The sequence below is a fragment of the Ranitomeya variabilis genome, chromosome 6, assembly GCF_051348905.1.
Source record: "Ranitomeya variabilis isolate aRanVar5 chromosome 6, aRanVar5.hap1, whole genome shotgun sequence".
Classification (NCBI taxonomy): domain Eukaryota; kingdom Metazoa; phylum Chordata; class Amphibia; order Anura; family Dendrobatidae; genus Ranitomeya; species Ranitomeya variabilis.
The window spans coordinates 538,387,314-538,407,405 of NC_135237.1; the positions used below are offsets into that span (position 1 = coordinate 538,387,314).

General features: G+C 42.3%; 1 protein-coding gene across 4 annotated transcripts in view; it reads left to right on the forward strand.

Moving 5' to 3' along the window:
* Positions 1-2,407: 2,407 nt before the first annotated feature.
* COL14A1 (collagen type XIV alpha 1 chain) overlaps positions 2,408-20,092 on the forward strand; it is a 193,363-nt gene continuing 175,678 nt past the window's right edge. For 3 of the 4 annotated variants that reach the window (XM_077271151.1, XM_077271154.1, XM_077271153.1), the window contains exon 1: positions 2,408-2,567. The gene's annotated coding sequence lies outside the window, so the exon portion shown is untranslated. Of the gene's footprint in view, positions 2,568-6,387; positions 6,405-20,092 lie in introns of those variants that run through there. The other variant, XM_077271152.1, reaches the window with a different exon arrangement.

The window sequence follows — 20,092 nt, forward strand, 5'->3', positions numbered from 1 at the left end:
CTCAAGCGCGCTGTTCATGCTAGACAGCCCAGGAATTTACAGGAACTGGAGGCTTTTTGCCAAGAAGAGTGGGCAGCTTTACCATCTGAGAAAATAAAGAACCTAATCCACAACTACCACAAAAGACTTCAAGCTGTCATTGATGTTAGAGGGGGCAATACATGGTACTAAGAAATGGGGTATGAGAACTTTTGATCAGGGTCATTTTGAGGTTTTGGGTCGTCATCATGATTTAAAAAGAGGAAACACAGAAGTTTGACAATAAATGGCTTCACCCAACCACTAACCATGAGGGAGAAAAAGTTTTGGTGTTATCATTCATATTCTCTGAATAAAGGCCAAGAAAGCAAAAATTCTGCTGGAGTATGTAAACTTTTGAGCACAACTGTAGAGCCCCAATAATACCAAAAAATAATGCCACCGTGCCCAAATAATACAGCATAGACATAATGACTTATAGAGCCCCACTAATACCACCGTATATTGTAAAAAATAATGCCAACCCAATACGCAACTAATAGTGCTATATAGTGCCATAGAAATAATGTAATTTAGAGCCCCAATAAAACCACCATACATTGTTAAAAATAATGCCAACACCATACCCAATAATAATGCTATATGGTGTCATAGAAATAATGTCATATACAGCCCTAATAATACCACCATATATTGTAAAAAATAAAGCCATCCCAAGACGCAATTAATAGTGCTATATAGTGCCATAGACATAATGCAATTTAGAGCCCCAATAAAACCACCATACATTGTAAAAAATAATGCCGCCACCATACCTAATAATAATGCTATATGGTGCCATAGAAATAATGTCATATACAGCCCTAATAATACCACCATATATTGTAAAAAATAATGTTACCTCCATACCCAATAATAGAAGCATATAGTGACATAGATATAATGCCACATAGAGCCCCAATAATACCACCATACATTGTACAAAACAATGGCAACACAATATTCAACTAAAAGGGCCATATAATAACACACTAATACTTCCATATCAAATCCTAATTATACCACCCTATATTACACAGAACGTACCACTTCAACACCCAAATATCAGAGCTATAAAATGCCTCAAAATATTATCACAGAGTCCAAAAAATAGCACCATACAGTAAACAAAAACGCCACCGCAATACTCAAATAATAGCTGACCAGTGCCTCAATAATACTGACATATAATAATATGCCAATAATGCCAACCACAATACCCAAGTAATAGAGCCATGTAGTGCCATGGTAATACTGACACGTAGTGCCCTAATAATGCCACCACAATACCCAAGTAATAGATCTATATAATGCCTTGGAAATACTGACACATAGTGCCCTAATAATGCCAACCACAATACCCAAGTAATAGAGCCATGTAGTGCCATGGTAATACTGACACATAGTGCCCTAATAATACCACCATACCATACATAAAAAATTGCTACCTCAGTATAGAGTTATAAAATAAAGCTATATAGTGCCTCAATAATCCTGCCATATAACGGTCTAATAATACCACCATACAATAGCATTTTTTTCTTAACTATATTATGCAACTATATTGTTGCATATAACATACTCGGCTCTGCTACTTCTGTATCTGTGCACTAGATTCTATTAAAGCGGACCTGTCACTTGACAATATATATTTACTTGTGTAAATGCCGCTTTTCTCCTGAATCCGGCAATGTTTTTCTTTTGTTTCTGCGCCTCTCCATTCCTGAGATACGGCCTCCTCCTCCCTGTGTTTAAATCTAGTCTTTTAAGACAAGTGGGTGTGGTCCTCAGTCATTATCTGTGGGCGTTGACATGAGGACGACACCCTTTTGGCTAACGGAATAAGTGGCCATATCTCAGGAACGGAGAGGCGCAGGAACAAAAGAAAAACATCGCCGGATTCAGGAGAACAGCGGCATATATACCAGGTAAATGATAAAAAAAAATACATATCCCTAACAAGTAGTTTGTACTTTTTTTAGCATCTGCCATCAATCTCCAATCATATGGCCTGCCCAGAATGATGTTCCAGAGGTACTAGAAGAGCTCAGTTCTCCCCCTCGGGCTCCCCATACATTTTTGGGGTAGGGGTCAGTGGTATAGTCTCCAAAAAAAGCCAAATTAAGCAGACAAGAGCCAAAGGGGCTTAAAGTGATTCCATAAATATACTCAAGTCAGCTAATGTCTTATTATGTATATTTTTTTCCATAACTATTTTGCTCTAGATTCCCACTTGCACCTGTGTGGAGGGGAGAGGACGGTCGGGGGTCCCATCATTCAGGGCTGGGGGTGATTGTGGAGGAGGGGCGGCCCCAGATGTGAGAGTCAGGGATTAGCTGCTGCTCCCTCCATCCACCTTCTGTGGTATAATTGGCCGCCGCTGCCGTCTTCCCTCTTCCCACTTCTCTATCAGACCCAGTGCAGAGCAGCTGCCGGGGAAGGACCCTCACACATCACCCTGAGGGGCCCAGGACAACCTCTGGAGGAGTCGGAACCTTCCACAGCTAAGAATCACAATCCACAGCTAATAATCACTAATGAAGTTACAGGTGAGACGTCTGCTGCAGGGGACCGGGGGGCCGCAGAGCTGGGGGGCACGGGCAACTAATGCTGGGACTGTCAGGTAATAGCTGTGCTTTTACATAGGACTGCTGGCAATATGACTTGGATAGTAATCATGATTGTCACATTGCTGCTAAATGTTTTGACAAGTTGGTTGCCTTAAATACTCTGCACATGCACTTTTGTAACTGCTTGAAAAAGGCCTGAACCCAGGACCGAAATGTCACCATATGGGCTAATAAAGGGCAGTGTGGTGGCTGCCGCGACTCATCGTGATTATATGGAAGGACTGCGCTGCACCTGTGAGGCTCCGCACCCTGCACTTAGTCCTGCGGAGGTTTAATAGATTTTTTTCTAGACAGATAGATAGATAGATAATAAATAGATAATAGATAATAAATAGATAGATAATAGATAGATAATAGATAGATGATAGATAGATAATAGATAAATGATAGATAGATAGATAGATAGATAGATAGATAGATAGATAGATAGATAGATAGATAATAGATTAATAGATAGATAGATAGATAGATAGATAGATAGATAGATAGATAGATAGAGAAACATATAGCTAATAGATAATAGATAGATAATAGATAAATAGATAGATAATAGATACATAAACAGATAGCTAATAGATAGATAATATATAGATAGATCATAGATAGATAATAGATAAATGATAAATAATAGATAGATAGATAATAGATGGATAATAGATGGATAGATAATAGATAGATAACACAGGTCAACAAAAAAAAAATTTTTTTCTGGTGTCCAAAATATTTTAATGAATTTGGGGTATTTTTGGGGTGCTGATTCTGAATATGTCATCAGTTTTGCCAGATTGGCTCAAGTTTTTGAGATTTTTGGTATCTTATTTATAGCACTTGTTGGTAAATGCGACGCATCATCTCATTAATTTCTTTGGATTAGTACTTGAACTGAGCAGTTCTCAATATAGTTTTGTGTTAATTAGTGTTCTAAAAGTTTGTTCATAGCTTGATTTTTGCACTAACTTTATGTTGTCTGTTTTCCAGTGAAAAGCATGAACTCATCAAGAAGAAGTTGTCTTAACGATCCAGACTCATTCTGTTACATTTGTGGTGAATACACACTGCCAAAACATAGAAAAAGTGTATTTTGCCTATTTTGGGGTTATGCTTGGGGACCAAGACAAGTTTTGGGCACCACACATAGTGTGCAAAGCATGTATCGAATTATTACGAAAATGGAGCAAAGGACAAAGAAAAAGCTTCAAATTTGGTGTTCCAATGGTGTGGAGAGAGCCAAAAAATCATCATGATGACTGTTATTTCTGTGCAGTGCAAGTGCAAGGATTCAATAAGCATAAGAAACGAAAATGGGAGTAACATGGAATCTGCAAGAAGGCCTGTCCCTCATTGTGAAGATGTGCCTGTACCTGTGTTTACCATAAATAACAGTCATCATGATGATTTTTTGCTCTCTCCACACCATTGGAACACCAAATTTGAAGCTTTTTCTTTGTCCTTTGCTCCATTTTCGTAATAATTCGATACATGCTTTGCACACTATGTGTGGTGCCCAAAACTTGTCTTGGTCCCCAAGCATAACCCCAAAATAGGCAAAATACACTTTTTTTACGAAGTCTGTTATGTTTCTTCTATGTTTTGGCAGTGTGTATTCACCACAAATGTAACAGAATGAGTCTGGATCGTTAAGACAACTTCTTCTTGATGAGTTCATGCTTTTCACTGGAAAACAGACAACAACATAAAGTTAGTGCAAAAATCAAGCTATGAACAAACTTTTAGAACACTAATTAACACAAAACTATATTGAGAACTGCTTAGTTCAAGTACTAATCCAAAGAAATTAATGAGATGATGCGTCGCATTTACCAACAAGTGCTATAAATAAGATACCAAAAATGTCAAAAACTTGAGCCAATCTGGCAAAACTGATGACATATTCAGAATCAGCACCCCAAAAATACCCTAAATTCGATGAAATATCTTTGGCACCAAAAATGCTGTTGACCAGTGTAATAGATACATAGATAGATCATAGATAGATAGATCATAGATAATAGATGGATAATAAATGATAAACAGATAGATAATAGATAGATAATAGATACATAGATAATAGATAGATAATAGATAAATGATAGATAATAGATAGATAGATAATAGATAGATAATAGATGGATAGATAATAGATAGATAGATAATAGATAGATAATAGATGGATAGATTAGATAATAGATAGATACATAGATAGATAATAGATAGATGATAGATAATAGATGGATATATAATAGATAGATAGTAGATGGATAGATAATAGATAGATAATAGATAGATAAATAAATAGATCATAGATAGATAGATAGATAAATGATAGATGATAGATAGATAGATAGATAGATAGATAATAGACAGATAATAGATAGATAAATAGATAGCTACATACATACATACATAGATAATAGATAAATGATAGATGATAGATAGATAGATAGATAGATAGATAGATAGATAGATAGATAGATAATAGATAGATACGATAGATAGATTATAGATTAGATAAATGATAGATGATAGATAGATAGATAGATGATAGATAATAGATAGATAGATAGATAGATAGATAGATAGATAATAGACAGATAATAGATAGATAATAGATAGATGACAGATAATAGATAGATAATAGATAGATGACAGATAATAGATAGATAATAGATAGATGACAGATAATAGATAGATAGCTACATACAGTACATACATAGATAATAGACAGTCCTGCACTGCAGCCCAGTGTCAGTGAATGAGGTGGGCTCTAGCTCCCTGCAGGGCCCGGGGGTCCGGTACACCCTCATTCTCACCCTCACGCGGGCTCTCACACGTCGGCCGCCACCGATCATCGTTCCGCTTTATTCTAATTCTTCATTCATTATGATTTGTGTATTATTTCCCAGCTTTGTGTGGTCTTCTGCCTCAGACCTGCTGACAGTGATGGACTCTTGTCCTCTCCGTCAGCAGGACGCTCGCTCCCAGGACCACCATGACCCCTCGGCTCTGCTATATCTGAGCGCACTGTGTGATGGTCTTGTGCTGTACTTGTGGCCCCGTTGTCTTCCTCCGCCGGCCGGTAGGAGACTATTATGGACTTTGTGACAGATGGTTCATTACCGACCTTTCCCTTATGAGGAGGGTCAGGTTGTGTCTGGGGTCCGGCTTGGTGCAGGCGGACCTCTCCGTCATTGTGCAGATAGTGTAGCCGTCGTTGTCATACTTTGGTGGATTAGCCCAAATGACACACTCAGCTCTGCTCCATTGTCCGCTCTGCTCCATTGTCCGCCCTCCATGGGATTTCCTGGGCTTAGTGACAGATCCCACAATTCCGCTGGTTGCACTGGTCGGGCTCTTATCTTACATGGCGGTAATGCAGAATGCACAGATTTCCATACTTAGGGCATTTATCTGCTCCGATCTTGGAGGAGAGTAATAATATTCCCGGCTCCATCAGGTCCTAATATCTGCTGCTCTGGGGACACAGGTTTATTGCTCCACCTGAAGAAAGACATGAGTGTTTCCTTAAGAATTCCACTGAGAAAGGTGTTTTGTCCTCAAGCTACAAATCTGAGAATCCACTCGTCAGTAAGTGTCACTGATGAATGTGTGGAAGCTCCTCCGCCCCGCGCTCATCTCCTGCGCCTGACACATCGCTCTGTAGGAATCAGCACATGGATTACAGCACCGGAGTCTCCAGAGCTTGTCAGGACACGGTCACCAGAAATGTCTGTACTCCGTGACTGCACCAGCAGAATAGTGAGTGCAGCTCTGGGGTATAATACAGGATGTAACTCAGGATCAGTAATGTAATGTATGTACATAGTGACTGCACCAGCAGAATAGTGAGTGCAGCTCTGGGGTATAATACAGGATGTAACTCAGGATCAGTAATGTAATGTATGTACACAGTGACTGCACCAGCAGAATAGTGAGTGCAGCTCTGGGGTATAATACAGGATGTAACTCAGGATCAGTAATGTAATGTATGTACACAGTGACTGCACCAGCAGAATAGTGAGTGCAGCTCTGGGGTATAATACAGGATGTAACTCAGGATCAGTAATGTAATGTATGTACACAGTGACTGCACCAGCAGAATAGTGAGTGCAGCTCTGGGGTATAATACAGGATGTAACTCAGGATCAGTAATGTAATGTATGTACTCCGTGACTGCACCAGCAGAATAGTGAGTGCAGCTCTGGGGTATAATACAGGATGTAACTCAGGATCAGTAATGTAATGTATGTACATAGTGACTGCACCAGCAGAATAGTGAGTGCAGCTCTGGGGTATAATACAGGATGTAACTCAGGATCAGTAATGTAATGTATGTACATAGTGACTGCACCAGCAGAATAGTGAGTGCAGCTCTGGGGTATAATACAGGATGTAACTCAGGAGCAGTAATGTAATGTATGTACACAGTGACTGCACCAGCAGAATAGTGAGTGCAGCTCTGGGGTATAATACAGGATGTAACTCAGGATCAGTAATGTAATGTATGTACATAGTGACTGCACCAGCAGAATAGTGAGTGCAGCTCTGGGGTATAATACAGGATGTAACTCAGGAGCAGTAATGTAATGTATGTACACAGTGACTGCACCAGCAGAATAGTGAGTGCAGCTCTGGGGTATAACACAGGATGTAACTCAGGAGCAGTAATGTAATGTGTGTACACAGTGGCTGCACCAGCAGAATAGTGAGTGCAGCTCTGGGGTATAATACAGGATGTAACTCAGGATCAGTAATGTAATGTATGTACACAGTGACTGCACCAGCAGAATAGGGAGTGCAGCTCTGGGGTATAATACAGGATCAGGAATGTAATGTATGTACACAGTGACTGCACCAGCAGAATAGTGAGTGCAGCTCTGGAGTATAATACAGGATGTAACTCAGGATCAGTACAGGATCAGTAATGCAATGTATGTACACAGTGACTGCACCAGCAGAATAGTGAGTGCAGCTCTGGAGTATAATACAGGATGTAACTCAGTATCAGTAATGTAATGTATGTACACAGTGACTGCACCAGCAGAATAGTAAGTGCAGCTCTGGAGTATAATACAGGATGTAACTCAGGATCAGTACAGGATCAGTAATGCAATGTATGTACACAGTGACTGCACCAGCAGAATAGTGAGTGCAGCTCTGGGGTATAATACAAGATGTAACTCAGGATCAGTAATGTAATGTATGTACACAGTGACTGCACCAGCAGAATAGTGAGTGCAGCTCTGGAGTATAATACAGGAGGTAACTCAGGATCAGTTATGTAATGTATGTACACAGTGACTGCAGCAGCAGAATAGTGAGTGCAGCTCTGGGATATAATAAAGGAGGTAACTCAGGATCAGTAATGTAATGTATGTACACAGTGACTGCACCAGCAGAATAGTGAGTGCAGCTCTGCGGTATAATACAGGATGTAACTCTGATATGTAAACTATATCTGTAACTTTGTATGTAACCCCTTTCTCATGTACAGCATCATGGAACTAATGGTGCTATATAAATAAATAATAATAGTAATAACTCAGGATCACTACAGGATCAGAAATGTAATGTATGTACACAGTGACTGCACCAGCAGAATAGTGAGTGCAGCTCTGGGATATAATACAGGATGTAACTCAGGATCAGTAATGTAATGTATGTACACAGTGACTGCACCAGCTGAATAGTGCGTGCAGCTCTGGAGCTAACTACAGGATTCAACTCAGGATCATAAAGTTATTCAACTTAATTATTATTACTCTCACCATCATGCAGATGTAGCAGAGCTATATCTTGTTATTTTGTTTGCTTGTGATGCTTTTTCATCTATGGTATTTACATTTGTGGCACTTGACCTATTGGTAAATTGTTGTGTCAAACTTGTGTCTATAGGACACAACTTTTGCAGAAATATCCAGTGAAACAATAAACAACACATTTCCCATAAATCCCCTTCTAAAATGATGTCGTACAAGCAAAAAGCTTCTGTGTCCTGACCTAAGGGCTGAAATTGCTCCATTTCATTTAATAATGTAAACAATATTTATCTAATATATGGGAGAGTTGATACATGTAGCAGAGCTGAGATTGTGGAGCTGAGGTAGTGGGATGTAGTAGAGCCGAGAATGTGAGATGAAGTAGAGCCGAGCTTGTGGGATGTAGTAGAGCTGAGCTTGTGGGATGTAGCAGAGCTGAGCTTGTGGGATCTAGTAGAGCCGAGCTTGTGAGATGTTGTAGAGCCGAGCTTTTGGGAAGTAGTAGAGCCGAGCTTGTAGGATGTAGCAGAGCTGAGCTTGTGATATATAGTAGAATTGAGCGTATGGGATGTAGTAGAGCCGAGCTTGTGGGATGTAAAAGAATTGAGCTTGTGGGATGTAGTAGAGCTGAGTTTGTGGATTGTAGAAGAATTGAGCTTGTGGGATGTAGTAGTGCCGAGCTTGTGGGATGTAGTAGAGCCGAGGTAGTGGGAAGTAGTAGAGCTGAGCTTGTGATATTTAGTAGAGTTGAGCTTGTGGGATGTAGCAGAGCCGAGGTAGTGAGATGTAGTAGAGCTGAGCTTGTGGGATGTAGTAGAGCCGAGCTTGTGGGATGTAGTAGAGCCGAGGTAGTGGGAAGTAGTAGAGCTGTGCTTGTGGGATGTAGTAGAGCCGAGCTTGTGGGATGTAGTAGAGCCAAGCTTGTGGGATGTAGTAGAGCTGAGCTTGTGATATTTAGTAGAGTTGAGCTTGTGGGATGTAGCAGAGCCGAGGTAGTGAGATGTAGTAGAGCTGAAATTGTGGGATGTAGTAGAGCTGAGCTTGTGGGATGTAGTAGAGCTGAGCTTTTGGGATGTAGTAGAGCTGAGCTTGTGGGATGTAGTAGAGCTGAGCTTGTGGGATGTAGTAGAGCTGAGCTTGTGATATTTAGTAGAGTTGAGCTTGTGGGATGTAGCAGAGCCGAGGTAGTGAGATGTAGTAGAGCTGAAATTGTGGGATGTAGTAGAGCTGAAATTGTGGGATGTAGTAGAGCTGAGCTTTTGGGATGTAGTAGAGCTGAGCTTGTGGGATGTAGTAGAGCTGTGCTTGTGGGATGTAGTAGAGCTGAACTTGTGGGATGTAGTAGAGCTGAGCTTGTGGGATGTAGTAGAGCTGAACTTGTGGGATGTAGTAGAGCTGAGCTTTTGGGATGTAGTAGAGCTGTGCTTGTGGGATGTAGCAGAGCCGAGCTTGTGGGATGTAGTAGTGCTGAACTTGTGGGATGTAGTAGAGCTGAACTTGTGGGATGTAGTAGAGCTGAGTTTTTGGGATGTAGTAGAGCTGAGCTTGTGGGATGTAGTAGATCTGAGCTTGTTGGATTTAGTAGAGCTGAGCTTTTGGGATGTAGTAGAGCTGAGCTTGTGGGATGCAGTAGAGCTGAGCTTGTGGGATGTAGTAGAGCTGAACTTGTGGGATGTAGTAGAGCTGAGCTTTTGGGATGTAGTAGAGCTGTGCTTGTGGGATGTAGTAGAATTGAGCTTGTGGGATGTAGTAGAGCTGAACATGTGGGATGTAGTAGAATTGAGCTTGTGGGATGTAGTAGAACTGAGCTTGTGGGATGTAGTAGAGCTGAGCTTGTGGGATGTAGTAGAGCTGAGCTTGTGGGATGTAGTAGAGCTGAGCTTGTAGGATGCAGTAGAGCTGAGCTTGTGGGATGTAGTAGGGCTGAGCTTTTGGGATGTAGTAGAGCTGAGCTTGTGGGATGTAGTAGAGCTGAGCTTGTGGGATGTAGTAGAGCTGAGCTTTTGGGATGTAGTAGAGCTGAGCTTGTGGGATGTAGTAGAGCTGAACTTGTGGGATGTAGTAGAGCTGAACTTGTAGGATGTAGTAGAGCTGAGCTTGTGGGATGTAGTAGAGCTGAGCTTGTGGGATGTAGTAGAGCTGTGCTTGTGGGATGTAGTAGAGCTGAACTTGTGGGATGTAGTAGAGCTGAACTTGTGGGATGTAGTAGAGCTGAACTTGTGGGATGTAGTAGAGCTGAACTTGTGGGATGTAGTAGAGCTGAACTTTTGGGATGTAGTAGAGCTGTGCTTGTGGGATGTAGCAGTGCCGAGCTTGTGGGATGTAATAGAGCTGAGCTTGTGGGATGTAGTAGAGCTGAACTTGTGGGATGTAGTAGAGCTGAGCTTTTGGGATGTAGTAGAGCTGAGCTTGTGGGATGTAGTAGAATTGAGCTTGTGGGATGTAGTAGAGCTGAGCTTGTGATATGTAGTAGAGCTGAGCTTTTGGGATGTAGTAGAGCTGTGCTTGTGGGATGTAGTAGAGCTGAACTTGTGGGATGTAGTAGAATTGAGCTTGTGGGATGTAGTAGAGCTGAGCTTGTGGGATGTAGTAGAATTGAGCTTGTGGGATGTAGTAGAGCTGATCTTGTAGGATGTAGTAGAGCTGAACTTGTGGGATGTAGTAGAGCTGAACTTGTGGGATGTAGTAGAGCTGAGCTTTTGGGATGTAGTAGAGCTGTGCTTGTGGGATGTAGTAGAATTGAGCTTGTGGGATGTAGTAGAGCTGAACATGTGGGATGTAGTAGAATTGAGCTTGTGGGATGTAGTAGAACTGAGCTTGTGGGATGTAGTAGAGCTGAGCTTGTGGGATGTAGTAGAGCTGAGCTTGTGGGATGTAGTAGAGCTGAGCTTGTAGGATGCAGTAGAGCTGAGCTTGTGGGATGTAGTAGGGCTGAGCTTTTGGGATGTAGTAGAGCTGAGCTTGTGGGATGTAGTAGAGCTGAGCTTGTGGGATGTAGTAGAGCTGAGCTTTTGGGATGTAGTAGAGCTGAGCTTGTGGGATGTAGTAGAGCTGAACTTGTGGGATGTAGTAGAGCTGAACTTGTAGGATGTAGTAGAGCTGAGCTTGTGGGATGTAGTAGAGCTGAACTTGTGGGATGTAGCAGAGCTGAACTTGTGGGATGTAGTAGAATTGAGCTTGTGGGATGTAGTAGAGCTGAGCTTGTAGGATGTAGTAGAGCTGTGCTTGTGGGATGTAGTAGAGCTGAGCTTGTAGGATGTAGTAGAGCTGAGCTTGTGGGATGTAGTAGAGCTGATAGAGCTGAGCTTGTGGGATGTAGCAGAGCTGAACTTGTGGGATGTAGTAGAATTGAGCTTGTGGGATGTAGTAGAGCTGAACTTGTGGGATGTAGTAGAGCTGAGCTTGTGGGATGTAGTAGAGCTGAGCTTGTAGGATGTGGTAGAGCTGATCTTGTAGGATGTAGTAGAGCTGTGCTTGTGGGATGTAGCAGAGCTGAGCTTGTAGGATGTAGTAGAGCTGAGCTTGTGGGATGTAGTAGAGCTGAGCTTGTGGGATGTAGTAGAGCTGAGCTTGTGGGATGTAGTAGGGCTGAACTTGTGGGATGTAGTAGAGCTGAGCTTATGGGATGTAGTAGAGCTGAGCTTGTAGGATGTAGTAGAGCTGAGCTTGTGGGATATAGCAGAGCTGAGCTTGTAGGATGTAGTAGAGCTGAGCTTGTGGGATGTAGTAGAGCTGAGCTTGTGGGATGTAGTAGAGCTGAGCTTGTGGGATGTAGTAGGGCTGAACTTGTGGGATGTAGTAGAGCTGAGCTTGTGGGATATAGCAGAGCTGAGCTTGTAGGATGCAGTAGAGCTGAGCTTGTGGGATGCAGTAGAGCTGAGCTTGTAGGATGTAGTAGAGCTGAGCTTGTAGGATGTAGTAGAGCTGAGCTTGTGGGATGTAGCAGAGCTGAACTTGTGGGATGTAGTAGAATTGAGCTTGTGGGATGTAGTAGAGCTGAGCTTGTGGGATATAGCAGAGCTGAGCTTGTAGGATGTAGTAGAGCTGAACTTGTGGGATGTAGTAGAGCTGAGCTTGTAGGATGTAGTAGAGCTGAGCTTGTAGGATGTAGTAGAGCTGAGCTTGTGGGATATAGCAGAGCTGAACTTGTGGGATGTAGTAGAGCTGAGCTTTTGGAATGTAGTAGAGCTGAGCTTGTAGGATGTAGTAGAGCTGAGCTTGTAGGATGTAGTAGAGCTGAGCTTGTAGGATATAGCAGAGCTGAGCTTGTAGGATGTAGTAGAGCTGAGCTTTTGGAATGTAGTAGAGCTGAGCTTGTAGGATGTAGTAGAGCTGAGCTTGTAGGATGTAGTAGAGCTGAGCTTGTAGGATATAGTAGAGCTGAACTTGTGGGATGTAGTAGAGCTGAACTTGTTGGATGTAGTAGAGTTGAGCTTGTGGGATGTAGTAGAGCTCAGTTTGTCGTTGTGATGTCTGGACGTACTGTCTGGCTTTTTACTTCTCATATACGTATTGCATGTTATTGATTTAGAGAGACCCACAAATTTATCAGCAGCAAACATTTCAGCTCTGCTACATCTACTAGAGATTTGGTTACAAGTAGAACTTTTATTTTGCAATCCAATGAAAGAAAAAATAGGAATGCACTCACCGGTCTGTTGAAGCAAAAAAGTTCCTTTATTGGGACATGTGCAGGAGACGACAGGGAGAACGTGGACAAAAAAGGAGGACGATCGTTTTGCGCTGCTGCGCTTCTACGGGTCGTAATAGAAGCGCAGCAGCGTGAAACGATCGTCGTCCTTTTTTGTCCACGTTCTCCCTGTCGTCTCCTGCACATGTCCCAATAAAGGAACTTTTTTGCTTCAACAGACCGGTGAGTGCATTCCTATTTTTTCTTTCATTGGATTTCATATTATCTCTGGATTATTGCACTCGAGGGTCTTGATTATTTAGGCATTTGTGGCAACAGCAGCGACATTAAGCAGTGGAGGTATAGACTCAGCGGTGCCAATTTTTTCTTCTATTGGATTTTTATTTTGCAGTTTTTATTGTAAAAAGTAGGCAAGTTGGGATGGGGCGTAAAATACCACCCTGACCTGCCAAATCCTACGTAGGCGGCCACAGTAGGTTTGTGTAGGGCACAGATTCTAGAGGATGGGAGTTAGGTGTCATTGTATAGCAGGGAATGTCAGGGCTGTCAGAACGTTCCTCCAGGTGAGAAGCAGAATGTGTGAGAAATGGGAAAACAAGGCAGCGGCCCCTAGTCACGTCCCTGAGAGCATTGCCAGGAAGAATCACACATTCACTATGGCTATGTCTGGTCGTAGTCCATCAAAATAACCAAATCCCTGCACTGGTTAAAGGGGGTCTTCCGAGGTTTAAGGGGAACCTTCCAGCATGTTTTTTCATATGAAATTAGTGCTATGGGATGTGTAGGTGCTTGTCATTCAAGAAAAATGATATTTTTTGTAGACACCTGGTGTCAGAGCCTTGAGAAATCTGGTGTAGGAGCCATATGCAAAAGAGGCTGGAAGTGCACTAGGGGTGTGTCTGTTTCTTCCAAGTATGCTGACACGCCCCTAGTGCACTTTCCCTCTAATTTGCATAGGGCTTCTACACTACTCTGGATTTGTCATGACTGTCACTCCAGATCGCTGCAAAAAAGCTATCATTTTTATGGGAGAACAAACCCTTACACGGATCATGCCAATACTTCCTTCTATACAAACATGCTGACAGGTTCCCTTTAACCCCTTTACCCCCGAGGGTGGTTTGCACGTTAATGACTGGGCCAATTTTTATAATTCTGACCACTGTCCCTTTATAAAGTTATAACTCTGGAACGCTTCAATGGATCCTGATGATTCTGACACTGTTTTCTCGTGACATATTGTACTTCATGATAGTGGTAAAATTTCTTTGATATAACTTGCGTTTATTTGTGAAAAAAGCGGAAATTTGGAAAAAATGTTGAAAATTTCGCAGTTTTCCAACTTTGAGTTTTCATGCCCTTAAATCACAGAGATACAGTGAAAGCGAAGATACACACACAGATACAGCGAAAGTATTCGGCTCCCTGGAACTTTTCAACCTTTTCCCACATATCATGCTTCAAACATAAAGATACCAAATATACATTTTTGGTGAAGAATCAGCAACAAGTGGAACACAATTGTGAAGTTGAACTAAATTTATTGGTTATTTTAAATTTCTGTGGAAATTCAAAAACTGAAAAGTGGGGCGTGCAATATTATTCGGCCCCTTTACTTTCAGTGCAGCAAACTCACTCCAGAAGTTCATTGTGGATCTCTGAATGATCCACTGTTGTCCTAAATGCCTAATGATGATAAATATAATCCACCTGTGAGTAATCAAGTCTCCGTATAAATGCACCTGCTCTGTGATAGTCCCAGGGTTCTGTTTGAAGCACAGAGAGCATCATGAAGACCAAGGAACACAACAGGCAGGAGCGGGATACTGCGGCGCCCCAGGGTCCTGGTCGTCGCAGTGGTAATGCTTTCCTCTCGGGGAGAGTGATGCTACTTTTGGAGGCAAAGAAGGATAACTGCATCCAGGTATCACAAAACAGCACAACATATTACACACTCCAGACCACCAGGGGGAGCTTCTACTCCTATTTATTTGGTCACTCCCCATATATTTATAACTGGTAGTCTGTAGGGAAAGTTAGTTAGTTCCAGACAGGAGTTCTGGCTGAACGTTCCAGACCAGAGTTTGAGATGGACAGAGTGTCCAAGGAGCTGTGCATGCCCTCAGAGCTGCAGCTCCCAGAAAGAGACATTCAGAAGGCAGAACTGTATTGCAGCGAGCATGAAGGAAGTCGTAGCAAAGGAGAGGATTCCAGAAGGGGACCTGCCCACAGGCTGCCTCCTTCTGAGGCGCAGAATCCCGGTAGCCGGAACACCAAGGGAGTAAGGACCTTTATGCTTTGCTCCAGAGACCGGCAGGACAGCTAATTTCACGTTACCTGTCCGCCCTACACCCAGGAGGCACGGTGGCAACCCTCGGAGGCCGGGACGTGCTAGAGTCCCTATAAACAGCCTCAAGCCACCAGTCATACGGGTTTGTCCAATCCTATATGGGGGACAGAGAGAGAGAAACACCACATCTGTGAGACCCTTATATGACGCCATAGGCAGTAAGGGACTACACCACTGCAGCGCAAGGGAAGGCTACTGATTTCCACCTGGACAAGGAACTCTGGACTTGCCTCCAAACCGACCAGACTCTGCCAGCCCTGTGATCTGGTGCCCTGGACTGTGGATGCTGAAGTCTTCAGTAAAGGTAAAGAGACTGCAACCTTGTGTCCTCGTTCTTCTCTGCGCCTCTCACCATCCACCATCTACACACCGGGAAGCCCTGGGGACACACTTCACCTGTGGGAAGGTATAACATCTAGCTGCCATAACATCACCACAGCGGACCTTAAAGCAGCGTCGGTGACCCTGACCGAATACCACAGGTGGCGTTAGAAACACAAACTTTATCCCTTTAAAGACCTTTCCCTTTTACACGGACGTCCCAGGGCCACGGACCGGGTCAGCCACCGTGACATCCCCCTGTGAACCACAGGACCCGGTACCGAGTACCCCACGGCCCCATGGGGGCGATCCAATACTGTTGTGGAGAAGTTTAATGCCGGATTTCGATGCAAAATGATTTCCAAAACTTTAAACATCCCAAGGAGCACTGTGCAAGCAATCATATTGAAATGGAAGGAGTATCATACCACTGCAAATCTTCCAAGACCCGGCTGTCCCTCTAAACTTTCATCTCAAACAAGGAGAAGACTGATCAGAGATGCAGCCAAGAGGCCCAGGATCACTCTGGATGAACTGCAGAGATCTACATCTGTGGTGGGACAGTCTGTCCATAGGACAACAATCAGTTGTGCACTGCACAAATCTGGCCTTTATGGAAGAGTGGCAAGAAGAAAGCCGTTTCTCAAAGATATCCATAAAAACTGTAGTTTAAAGTTTGCAACAAGCTACCTGGGAGACACATCAAACATGTGGAAGAAGGTGCTCTGGTCAGATGAAACCAAAATCTAACTTTTTGCCAACAATGTGAAACGATCAGTTTGGCATAAAGGCAACACAGCTCATCACCCTGAACACACCATCCCCACTGTGAAACATGGTGGTGGCAGCATCATGGTTTGGGCCTGATTTTCTTCAGCAGGGACAGGGAAGATGGTTAAAATTGATGGGAAGATGGATGGAGCCAAATACAGGACCATTCTTGAAGAAAACCTGTTGGAGTCTGCAAAAGACCTGAGACTGGGACGGATATTTGTCTTCCAACAAGACAATGATCCCAAACAGAAAGCAAAATCTACAATGAAATGGTTCACAAATAAACGTATCCAGGTGTTAGAATGGCCAAGTCAAAGTCCAGACCTCAATCCAATCGAGAATCTGTGGAAAGAGCTGAAAACTGTTGTTCACAAACGATCTCCATCAAACCTCACTGAGCTCGAGCTGTTTGCCAAGGAAGAATGGGCGAGAATTTCTGTCTCTCGATGTATAAAACTGATAGAGACATACCCCAAGCGACTGCAGCTGTAAGCGCAGGAAAAGATGGCGCAACGAAGTATTAAGTTAAAGGGGTCGAATAATATTGCACGCCCCACTTTTCAGTTTTTGAATTTCAACAAAAATTTTAAATGACCAATAAATTTCGTTCAACTTCACAATTGTGTTCCACTTGTTGATTCGTCACCAAAAATTTACATTTGGTATCTTTATGTTTGAAACATGATATGTGGGAAAAGGTTGAAAAGTTCCAGGGGGCCGAATACTTTCGCAAGGCACTGTATGTCACACAAAATACTTAATAGGTAACATTCCCCACATGTCTACTTTACATCAGCACAATTTTGGAACCAAATTTTTTTTGTTAGGGAGTTATAAGGGTTAAAAGTTGACCAGCGATTTCTCATTTTTACAACACCGTTTTTTTTAGGGACCACATCACATTGAAGTCACTTTGAGGGGCCTATATGATAGAAAATACTCAAAAGTGACACCATTCTAAAAACTGCACCTCTCAAGGTGCGCAAAATCACATTCAAGAAGTTTATTAACCCTTCTGGTGCTTCACAGGAATTTTTGGAATGTTTAAAAAAAAAACCCGAACATTTAACTTTTTTTCACAAAAAAAATTACTTCAGATCCAATTTATGTTTTATTTTCCCAAAAGTAACAGTAGAAAATGGACCCCGAAAGTTACTGTGCAATTTGTCCTGAGTACGTCGATACCCAATACGTGGGGGTAAATCACTGTTTGGTCGCATGGCAGAGCTCGGAAGGGAAGAAGTGTCGTTTGGCTTTTTCAGTGCAAAATTGACTGGAACTGAGATCGGACACCATGTCGCGTTTGGAGTGCCCCTGATGTGCCTAAACAGTGGAAACCCCCACAAGTGTCACCATTTTGGAAACTAGATTCCCCAAGGAACTTATGTAGATGTGTGGTGAGCACTTTTAACCCAAAAGTGTTTCACTAAAGCTTATAACGCCCAGACGTGAAAATAAAAACATCATATTTTTTCCACAAACATGTTCTTTTAATCCCCAATTTTTTTGTTTTCCCAATGCTAATAGGAGAAATTGGACCCAAAAGTTGTTTTCCAATTTGTCCTGAGTACGCTGATACCCCATATGTGGGAGAAAACTACTGTTTGGGCACACGGGAGAGCTCGGAAGGGAAATAGTGACGTTTTTGAATGCAGACTTAGATGGAATGGTCTGCGGGCATCATGTCGCGTTTGGAGAGCCCCTGATGTGCCTAAACAGTGGAAACCCCCCATAAGTGACACCATTTTGGAAACTTGACCCCCCAAGAAACTTATCTAGATGTGTGGTGAGCACTTTGAACCCACAAGTGCTTCACAGAAGTTTATAACGTAGAGCCATGAAAATAAAAAATCATATTTTTTCCACAAACATGATCTTTTAGTCCCCAAATTTTTATTTTCCCAAGGATAACAGGAGAAATTGGACCCCAAAAGTTATTGTGAAATTTGTCCTGAGTACGCTGATACCCCATATGTGGGAGAAAACTACTGTTAGGGCGCACGGCAGAGCTTAGAAGGGAAAGAACGCCAGATTTTACTCTTATGGTTTGCAGGTGCTATGACCCACTGGGAGAGCCTATAAGGTGCCAAAAGAGCAGAACCCCCCATAAGTGACTCCATTTTACGAATTACACCTCTCAATGATTCATCTAGGGGTGCAAGGATCATGTTGACACCATGGGTGTGTCACAGAATTTTATATCATTGGGCAGCCATGCAGAGAGACTCGAGAGAAAGGGAGCGCTATTTGCCTATTCAAGTGAATGGGTCTGTGCACGTCAGTGTGTTTCCATGGACCGTGTGTCCATAGGTAAAACATGCTGACTTGTCCATTTTTTAATGTCAGCATGGGCCACAAGACATCCATCACACGTGCAAACGCATAACACACATGGATGTCATAAATGTGACAAGCATCGGCGCCGGGGAAGAAGTGTTACAGTAAGTGCTGTTCCCCGGCGCTGGGTGCTGAACACGGCTCTCATCATTCTCCCCTGCTTGTGCCAATCGCCTGCAGAGCAGGGGAGAATGATGAGAGCCGTGTTCAGCACCCGCCGCCGGGGAACAGCACTTACTGTAACGCTTCTTCCCTGGCGCCCGTCCTTGAGGTACTGATGTGGCACACGGGCACCACACGTGTGCGGCATGTATTACACCCACAAACACTGACACCTCCGGTACCGTAAATATCAGGACGTGTGAAAGAGGCGTTATAGCGGGTTTTTATGTTTGGCAGCTGTCACACACTAAAAGACACTTTTTATTGCAAAAAATAGTTTTTGCATCACCACATTCTGAGAGCTATAGTTTTTCCATATTTTGGCCCACAGAGTCATATGAGATCTTGTTGTCTGTGGGACGAGTTGACGTTTTTGTTGGTAACATTTTTGGGCATATGACATTTTTTGATCACTTTTTATTCTGATTTTTGATAGGCAGAATGAACAAAAACCAGCTATTCATCAATTTCATTTGGGGGAGGGGGTGTTTACACTGTTCCGCATGTGGTAAAATTGATAAAGCAGTTTTATTCTTTGGGTCAGTGCGATTACAGCGATACCTCATTTATATCATTTTTTTTATTTTTTGGCGCTTTTATACAATACAAACTATTTTATATAAAAAAAATAATTATTTTTGCATGGCTTTTTTTGCATGGCTTTATTTTGAGAGCTATAACTTTTTTTTTTTCGCTGATAGTGCTGTATGGGGGCTTGTTTTTTGCAGGACAAGATGACGTTTTCGATGGTACCATGTTTATTTATATCCGTCTTTTTGATCGTGTTTTATTCCACTTTTTGTTCGGCGGTATGATGATAAAGAATTGTTTTTTGCCTTAGTTTTTCTTTTTTATGGTGTTCACTAAAGGGGTTAACTAGAGGGACAGTTTTTTAGGGCAGGTCATTACGGATGCGGCGATACCAAATATGTGTACTTTTATTGTTTAGATTTTTTTATGCAAATATTTATTTATTGAAAGAATAAATATTGATTTTTTTTATTATTATCATTATTTTTTATTTTTTAAAATCTTTTTGCAATGATTTAAAAAAATTTTTTTTATTTCATTCTATCTTTTACCCTTTGTCCCA